Source organism: Pinus tabuliformis, chromosome 4_2 (genome assembly GCF_031772625.1).
Source record: "Pinus tabuliformis cultivar Carrire ecotype Pingquan chromosome 4_2, CPIR1, whole genome shotgun sequence".
NCBI lineage: Eukaryota > Viridiplantae > Streptophyta > Pinopsida > Pinales > Pinaceae > Pinus > Pinus tabuliformis.
Genome location: NC_142304.1, coordinates 159,822,338 through 159,832,252, shown reverse-complemented (window position 1 = coordinate 159,832,252; position 9,915 = coordinate 159,822,338).

Sequence of the window (9,915 nt, the reverse complement as noted above, 5' to 3'; positions counted from 1 at the left end):
TCTTGTCGCAGGTGCAACATAGAGACAGAGCGAAGAATTCGCTATGGCTAGTGTTAACTTGAGCATCTTTGCGAGGAGGATAACTTCTGACTCGCGATGACCCAGAAACTTAGGTAAAAAGGGTCTTCTTTAGGGATAATGAAATGAGACACTCTTCCTGAGATTGCAAGGAAGGTAATGACACATAATTAGCAACATGACACATAATTGGCAACATGACACAACACAGATGTTAGCATCATGGACCGGCAGTATCCGAGATCAGGGAATGCAGAGTCGGTGACAAATTATTGTGTAACATGAACCAATCTAGCCTTGCAACAATGTGTCCAACTCCAACTCTTTTATTTGACCAAGTCAAATTTCCTTTTCGAAGCTTAACATCCAACATAACCCACTCTGTAATGATATCCTCCATGTTCTCTCTAAACGGGTCCGAAATGATGTTCCCACCCTTGCACTCAGAAGGAGGAAATGTGTTGTTCAAGTCTCCACCCAAAATGTCATTTTGATTCCAGCTATTATTTTTAAGAGATAGGAGCTTGTCCCAAAAGTATATATTTTCCACATATGTAGAGAGCACATAGACATCTATTACTTTTAACCTCTCCTTTGATACTTTCATTTCTAGTTCCACCATCATCTAGTTTGGAGTTATGGTATTATCAACCAAGGTGAATTGTCCACTACAGAAAAAAAATAAATAAATAAATAAATAAAAAATACCCAATCCACCTTAGGCACCCCTTGAAATTTGTCCTACACCTTCATTGTCCTTCAAAAAAAAATTTGATGCCTTCATTGGTTCATATTCTTCCATTTTCAATTCTTGTTGAAGAAAAATTGTTGGTTTTTCCAACTTGATCGGATTTTTACTGAAAGGGATTTAGAGGGTCGTCTAAAACCCCTTATATTCCATGAGATTAACTTCATTGGGTGGGGAGCGAATGGTATTTGGGACTGCCCTCAGATGTTCCTTCTACACCCTTGATCCTACAAGATTTTAATATATCTGAGATATGTAATTGGTTCCCGAAATTCTCTTTTTGTTAATCTTCAATCTCCCTGAACTCCTTATTGGTGTGTCATCCCTTCTTCTTAACATTTCTCCTAGTTCATTGATTGTTGACTTCATCACTACCTCCTTGTTCCTATGACATGTTCCTTCTTATTATTTTCCTTGGATCTTCCTGGGGCTCTCGTGATTCTTTTGTCGGAGACAAAGGTTGGGCCAACTGGAAAAGAATATTCGCATTGGGACTACTATGAAACTATTGGGGTTGGTTCACGATTGGGTTTATCTCCTTGTTTACCTCATTTATTTCTCCTTCTTCGAGAGGGTCGTCTAGGAATCCATCTAAGAGGCTTCTAGGGGCTGAAGAGCCCAAAATGGAATTGTAGAAGAGGATGGAACACTGGTGTTCTTCATTGTCATCTTATTGTTTATCTAACCTTTTTTATTCCCTCCTTTTTTCTGAGTATGCCATTGATCAAATTGATTTCCTTTAGGAGATTCAATCTAAGACTTTTTAGAGTCTCTGGAAAAGTGCCTATACTTGTGATAGGCCTTGCATTTGAAAGGGAGTTGTTCATAATCTAGGATATGATAGTGCTTGCACCCTCCCATTGTGAGAAATATTTCTACAGGAAGCCCCTTCTCTAGGTTGACTTCAACATAGATCTTGGCACAAGAAAATTGTCTTCTTCTTGGTTCGACTCTATCAATATATTTTCCACCTCCATTACCTATGGTTCGAAGATAGTCATTGCTCTAGCAGGACAATGAGAGGTAGGGGAGTTTAACCCACACAGGCACAACATTAGAGAGATCCTTAGCTAGGTTGAAGCCCAGGGATCATACATTGAGATACATTCCCTTGTTTCCAAAGAAATAGGGGTTGTTTTTTAATATGACCTCTTTGTCTTCCTTGAGCTTGAACAAGAATGCAAAGAATCCATTCCCAACAATGAAAAACACCGAAGTTTCCCTTAATTTTTTTCCTTCCAATTATTCTCCATCCAAGATTCTATTGATTTGGGGGAATTAAACATCCGTATGAACTTCCCCTCGAGATCATAGTTATAGTATGGCAAAGTCAAGTGGTAGAAAATTGAGGACATTTCAAAAAAAGGGATTTCCTCCTACACTTGACAAACTTCGACAGATTTTCTTTTGACCATTGTTTCTTCGGGAGGGAGGAAATCAGTGCCTGGAAGACACTTCTATCATCGATTTTAGGGGGAGGATCCCCCTCCAAGTTGGCCACCATGGGCGAGAAAGCTAGATTTGTAGACAACTAGGGTTTCAAAGAGCTAGTGAGAGTGAAGATCCTCCCCAAGGATGTTCTTAAGCACAAAAAACATAATATTAATTTATCGCTAACAATAAGAAGAATTAATAGAGTGGATATATACCTCCACTTTTCCATAGAGATTCTTAATTTGTAAGTAGGATTGTTACAGTACCATGGGCCAATACCACGGTTTATCAATACCACATGCCAAAAAAATCATAAGTCATTTCATATGACACTCATTCATATGCCATATTTTTTAATTAACCAATTTAATTAAAAGAGGAAAAATGGCATAACCACTTTTGAATTAAATCCCAACATTTGATTAGTGTATACTACTAAGAATAATAGAAATTATAACTTTTTTTTAAATTATATTATGAATGATAAAAAAGAATAAATATGAGTTAAACATATATGCTTTAAAAATGCATCTAACACTATTCTTAACCATGCAAATCACTGACATGTAAATAGACATTGTTACAATGGCATACCTTACTAATACCACATGTTCAAAAATCCATGATATTTTTTTAATTAATGAATTTAAATAAAATGGCATAAGTACATTTTAAAAAATGTCAACCTTTTATTTGTTACTACTACTACTAGCATAGATCCACCTCTTTGGAATTATCAAGAAAAAGGAAAAAAGATAGACAATAAACTAGTAGCACGTTGCTAGGGTCTAAGAAGGAAGAATACAAAATATTGATTGGGATTTATGATAGAAGGAAAACCCGAGGCTCAGGGGGTACTACTGGAATAACAGTTCATCTAGTTGGGTGTAACATGGTTGTCCCTATTTTATTTCCAAATACTCAGATATGCGAACCTATTGATTTGTTGAAATATTTTAAGAACCAATTTTTAGATAAAATATGAATGTATTCATAGGATAGGAGAATAAATAGTTGTACATGTAGTAGGTAAATTAATTAAAGGGTTTTTGATAAGTAATTGGATTCTTTACATGAATTGTTGTTTTACTCAAATATTTCTAAAAACAAGGAAAAAGATTATCTTCGGATGTTTGTACTAGTAGGTACTATGTGTAAGTTTAGCATAGTCCCATGCCTGTGCAGAAGAATACCCTCTATACTAAATGTTTACAAGTATAGTCCTCACTTGTAGAGGAAACCCTAGAATAATAGTGAAGAAACCGTGGGTCACAAATCCTATAGCTAACCATTTTGCACCTATAATATTCAAAAAATTGAGTCTGACTAAGCTCAAGGTTCTAAGAAGAAATTAATAAGTAAAATTACCAATGATAGGTTGAGTATAAATGCTTGAGGATATACTGCATTGAACAGGATGGGGTGGGGTTTTATCCCTGAGTAACTATATAATGGCAGAAGAAGAAATACATACATAAAAGCCATGATAAGTAATTGTCTTGGAGAAAGGGTTGAGAAGTGATATACGAATAAAGATGTATATAAGAATGGGCATAATCCTCAAAAATGAGGCGGAATACATACAATCAAATAAGTTACATTCAATATAAAGAAATACCTAGTTTTGATAGGAACTAAAATTATGTAAATATTCATATTATCGACTGATAAAGAAATTACTTCACTTATAGAACTCAAGAGATGTAAAAACCCAAAAGATAAATTACTATTAATGTATAAAATTCTTAAGTTATGAAGCTACAACAATCTTCTTAAGAATAATTGAAGAGTACATTAACACTTGGTAGTCCACTATACTGGGTAGATAGAAAACCGTGTAAATAGGTGAATCTATTTTATATAAATAAAGGTGTAATCCGAGTATTAAAAACTCATTACAACTACAATTGTATGCATTAAAAAGGTTAGCTGATGACATGCTCAACATTAAAAACCATTAAAACATGCAAAGGTAAAAATCGATGCCATCTAAGGTTATGACCACCAAAGGCGAGTGAAGACCTTCAAGCCATAACATAATCTACAATAGAATGAAAAATAAGTTAAAATGACAATAAATTACATGGAATTCTCTTGAGTATTAAGCTTGTTCCATAACAACTCATAATAGAATTAATGCTAACCTGGAGAAAAACAAGCCTCAATTAATAGGCTATACATAAACTCTATAAAATATCAGAAGTGAAAAACAAAACAAAACAAAACTTAAACTTTACCTAATAACAATTTCGTAGCCCATCAAAACTTCTAGCACTTGTTGGAAAAGGGATTTTAAACTTTACCTAATAACGATTTCCTAGCCCATCAAAACTTCTAGCACCTGTTGGAAAAGGGATTTTATAAACATTGTAAGTAAAGCAGTAAAACAAGAATGTAAGAATTTACCCTTATGTGTACATTATTAAACTATGTATCAACATTGACATTTCCTATGGATCAGGGAAATCAAAGAAAGGGTAGTCCCCAAGTTTTCTAGGAGGAAAGCTACAAGAAATCAAAGAAGATCTCAGTATCCAATTAAGGATGGGTTCATGTCTTTTAAAAAAGATACAACATCATCCTAGTGGGGCAAAGGTTGAGAATAATTCACCATGAGAATACTAAAGTGAAATAAAAAAATGTTAAGGTATAGAACCCAAATGATGACAAATTACCTATAGTGTAGTGTAAACTCTTACCGCTGAGACTCGTGAGAATCGAAAGAAATATGGATAAAGCTCCACCTTCACCACATAGACCTACATAAGACAAATTAAGGCTAGTTAAAAGAAAAATATTTCTAAATGAGGAAACCCTTAGAGTATCAGAGAGGAAAACTGAGAGAAAAATAAGGAAAAACAAATAGAACCCTTTCAAAATTACCTCAATAAAACCCTCATGCAATGAATATGGAGTTAAAACTAAAAATTAGAATTGGAGAATCTCCTCTAGATGGAAATTTAATGGCATGCATGTCCCTCCTACAAACTGGAAATAGCTTAGAATTGTTTGGGGGTTTCACTAAGGTGGAGGAGGATGCTTGTGCGGCATAATCTCTTTGTAAAAAAGAAGTGAGATCGCACTCGCAAGGTTTTTCAAAGGTCCATGTAATGGTTGTGTGACTTAGTTCAACTTTTATTCTTAGAACTAAGTAGATTCTTTCAAGACCTTACCTCCCTAATTAAATACACATTCCTTGATTCTTTAGCTTTTGGTTTTTTCCTACAACTCTCCTATTAGTTTTTTTAATTTCTTCTCTTTTCTACTCTATAATTTTTCTACTCCTCTTAATAATCAACTCCTATTTGTATGCAACTTGTTACAATTCTCATACAAATATTTGAGTGTTGACAAGATATCCAACCCATTACTTAATTCTAATAAGTAGGCATTATTATAAACTTTCTTCATTTTTAGTTTTCTATATGTTCCTTTTGGAAACCTTTACTTTATAGACATGCTAACAAGGCCTTTTTCTTCAAAGTTATTCACCCCCCTTTTCTTATTATCCATTTTCTTGTAAATGTTTTTTCTTTGTTTGTATTTCTTGTTTCATTTATACATGAACTTATTTCACATGCTCAATAATGACTTGGATTCTTGTTTTCTCTAAGCAAGTTTACCAAATCCAATACTCCTCATGGTGACCTACCATTGAAAATATTAAAAAGACCCTCACCCATGGACTTCATAAAATTTCTATGCATAAATGTACTTACACTGTTATTTATTTTCTCACACTAGATATCTAATGTACTTCCAAGGCATCTGTTAACTACCTTAGCTATTTTCCCATTAATATATAGATGACATGATGCATTGAAATGTATTTTTATGCCAATCTTCTTTTGTAATACCCTTTATAAATCATGAATAAACATGTTTTCCTTGTATGAGGTTATGCTTGATGGAAAACCATGTAAACAAACTATTTCTCTATCGAAAAAAACTATGTTTGTTTATCACTAGTTATTTTGCATGGAATGGAATGTACCATTTTTGTTATAATTTATATAAAAATATGAATATAGAATCATCAACTGTCCAGGTTCTCAACAATCCCAACACAAATTCCATGTTCATATCTCCCCATGACATCTTCAATACTAGAAATGGATTTTACAATTTGGTATTTTGGCTCTTCCCCCTTGCATGGTGTCAAATTCTACAAATTTCAACTCATTCCTTCACACCTTTAATAATCTTTATCCAACAATAGTGGTCCTCAAAAAACATGTGGGTCTTGTCTGTGCCAAATATCTTGCTTGAGATACCACTATGAAACATGTTGGACATTGGATAAACCAACGCTCCTTGTGTGTTTCGCGACATGGACTAACCGCCTCGCGTGGATCCTTATGTCTTCTGATGTGATCATTGACTAACACCTGCAGGTTTGGGTCTAACGGTAATCGTGATTCCTAATAAGTGGTACCAAAGCATAGGTCATGAGTTCAATACACACCCAGACCACTCTAGGGGCAGATTGTTGGACATTGGATAAACCAGTGCTCCCCGTGTGTTTTGCAACATGGAATAATCACCTCGTGTGGATCATTATCTCTGACAATGTGATCATTGACTAACACCTGTGGGTTTTGGTATAATGGAAATCATTATTCCCAATAAAACTTCCTTATATAATTATCCCTCAACTATCTTCTTTAAATGTGAAACTATCGATTTATGAAAATAAATTATTTTGGGATGAAGAAAATCAAGATTAGGGTTTGATCTTTGCTTAGTTCTTCAGTAGCTTTCTATTATTCATCAAAATTTACTTCTTTCTCATAAATTTTTTTCATTTCTTCCATCCCTACCATGTCCACATTTATGGTAGTTAAAAATTTCATCCTTTTCTTCAAGGCACCAACAACTCTATTGGATAATATAGATATATGCTTTAACATAAACAAGCAGTCTTGTAAGAACTCAACCCTTTAATGTGTTGTTGATTCAACTTTATTGGTTGTTTATATATTGTAGTGCTTGTTGATCAATGTAAATACAAAATTCCTTGGGAAACATATGATGCCTCAACTTCTTCAATGTTTGAATAATCATATTAAAACTCATGATCATAAATAAAATACTTACTTTTTGCTTCATTCAACTTCTCACTGAAGAATGTAATGGGCTGAACTTCTTGGTTAAGCACCATTCTAATTGTTGTCATGTTGGCGTCACAAAATACTTGGAACACCTTGGGTAAACCTAGAAACATATTCTTGGTCATCTCCTTCAACTATTAAAAACCTATTTGGGTTACAATGTTCAATTAGAACTCTCCCTTACTCATGCATGTTATTACAAATAGCACTAAAATTCCAACTAATTTTACGATAAAATCATGATAATCCACAAAATTTTCTTAATAAAGTATTTATTGGTGTATTCCAACCCAAAATGGTATGGTTATCACCTTCTCTAGATCCATATACAACCATTCTTGATATATAATGAATACTAAGCACACTAACTCCTCCCTCATGGAATAAAAACTATGCAAATTTATAAAAATCTCTACTTCCTCAAATGTGCTTCAAATGCATCACATGTCTTCTTTGGTCTTGCTAAAAAATAATATACCATTAAAAATACAATTTTTTCCCATTTATGGTTTCAAAACTTCATTTATCAACTTCATGATAGAATTTGGTGCATTCGTTAACTCGAATGGCATGAATAACCACTCATGCAATCTTTCCTTCAACTTAAAGGATGCGTTTCACTCATCACCCTCTCATATTTGGAATTGGTGATTCAAATCAATGTTCATAAATTAGTTCACTACAATAAAGCAATTCGTCAAATTGCCCATCCTTGGAAATGGGAATGAATGCTTGATAATGATATTCTTGATGGCCCTTAAATCGATGCACATCCTCCACTCTCCTCATTTATTAGATTCCAATATATCATGGAATGCATAAGGACTCAAACTTTTCATTATTAACCCTCGATCCAACACTTTTAGACTTGCCTATTAATCACCTCACTCTTTATTGGAGTTAATTTATGGTATGGTTTGGTCAAGAAACTCAAACCTGGAATTATAACATAATCTTATAATTTTGACATTTTTCAAAGGTAATTCTTTGGTTTCTATTATAGGTCTAAATTTTGTCTTTTCATTTATAACAATCAACTAGTTTTTTGTAGTAGTTTTTTAACCTATTTTTCACAACGCATTTTGTTGAAAATATAAGCTTCATAATAATGGTTGATACTTATGTTCAAAATATGCTTGAAAAATAAATCAATATATGGGTTATTAGAACTATCAAAAAGAGATTTAGACTACAGAACATTATGACCATTTAATTATTGTAATAGAAATAGAAATTTTTGGTTTTATGCGACACAATAGACAATATGCCATCATAGATAAATGTTTTTTGCCAAAAATTTATTCCAATAATTAAAGGTTATTATAATTTGTTGTAACTTTCTAATTGCAATATAATTTGTCATAATATTATGTGTATATAATATTAATTTATAATTTTATTGTTTTAATTTATTATAATAGTATGTTTATAGAATATGTAAGGGTGTTATCCCCAAGGGTCAGCTCAGTTGGTCCAATCCCTGTCGTTAAAGAGCCTATGTTATTGAGAGGTCACAAGTCTAATTCTCTAGACACTCTGGAGGTCATGTTGTTAGGTCCCTATAATACTAGTGATTCCCCCTTACTATTATCATTGTAGCCCTTATTGTTATTTTTGTGCCCCTTTTGTCCCCATATTGTTATTATTGTTCCCCATAGAAGCCCACTATTGTTATTTTTGTGCCCTTATATATTATTGTTATGTCGGATTTGATTATATTCTGACCCCTTAGACTCTTATATATAGAAAAGGTTTTTTGTCATTTGTATCATCCAATAATTGTTCATTTGTGTAATGTAAAGGAGGTTTCCCCCTCGAAGAGGGTGATTTTGAAGTCGTTGATCTATCTTTTCTATCTTTTTCTGAGTTGGTTTCATAACATTTGGTATAAGAACTTTGGATTCTAGGGTTTTGCTGCTCCAAAACAATTCATCATGGAATTTTCACTATAAATTTTTTTCTATGACGTTTCAGACACTAAAAAAACCCATTTGAGCCAAAATCTCAATGACCCTTGGGTCTGAATTTCAGATCTTGTCTTGCTGTATTTTCAGAGATATGATCCAAGGAAATTAGGGTTTTTGCAGGCTCCCGAGTTACATCCAAATAGGTGACCTTGGGAAAATTGTCATAACTTTCTCTCTAAGGATCAAATTAAAATTTCATAAGAAGTTATAGAAATAGGATGGATTGTAGAATTTTGTGCATTGTTTTCAGGTCTGAAGGTTGAAACAGTGACATGTGGCCCTTCGTACAAGTTCATTATTCTGAAAAAGTGTATAATCAGGTCACCTTGGGAGATTAGGTATAACGCTTGCTTGGAGAATCCAATTTTGATCAGACTAGTGGTGTTGGAAAGAGGGATCAGAGGGCTACCATCCTTCTCAATTTTAGACCTTGAAGATATGAAATTTCAGAGATACATCAAATACAATATCGAGCTCCTACAAAGTGAAAAAAGATTTGTAGTTTTTCTTTTTAATTTTGCATAAGTTTGGTTTGAAAAATTAGTTTGAAGGAATTCAAAGGGCATAGTGAAGCATAATTATCATCAATTGATCCCTAAAGAAAGAAAATGGAAACACCTAGTAAGAAACCTGAAAT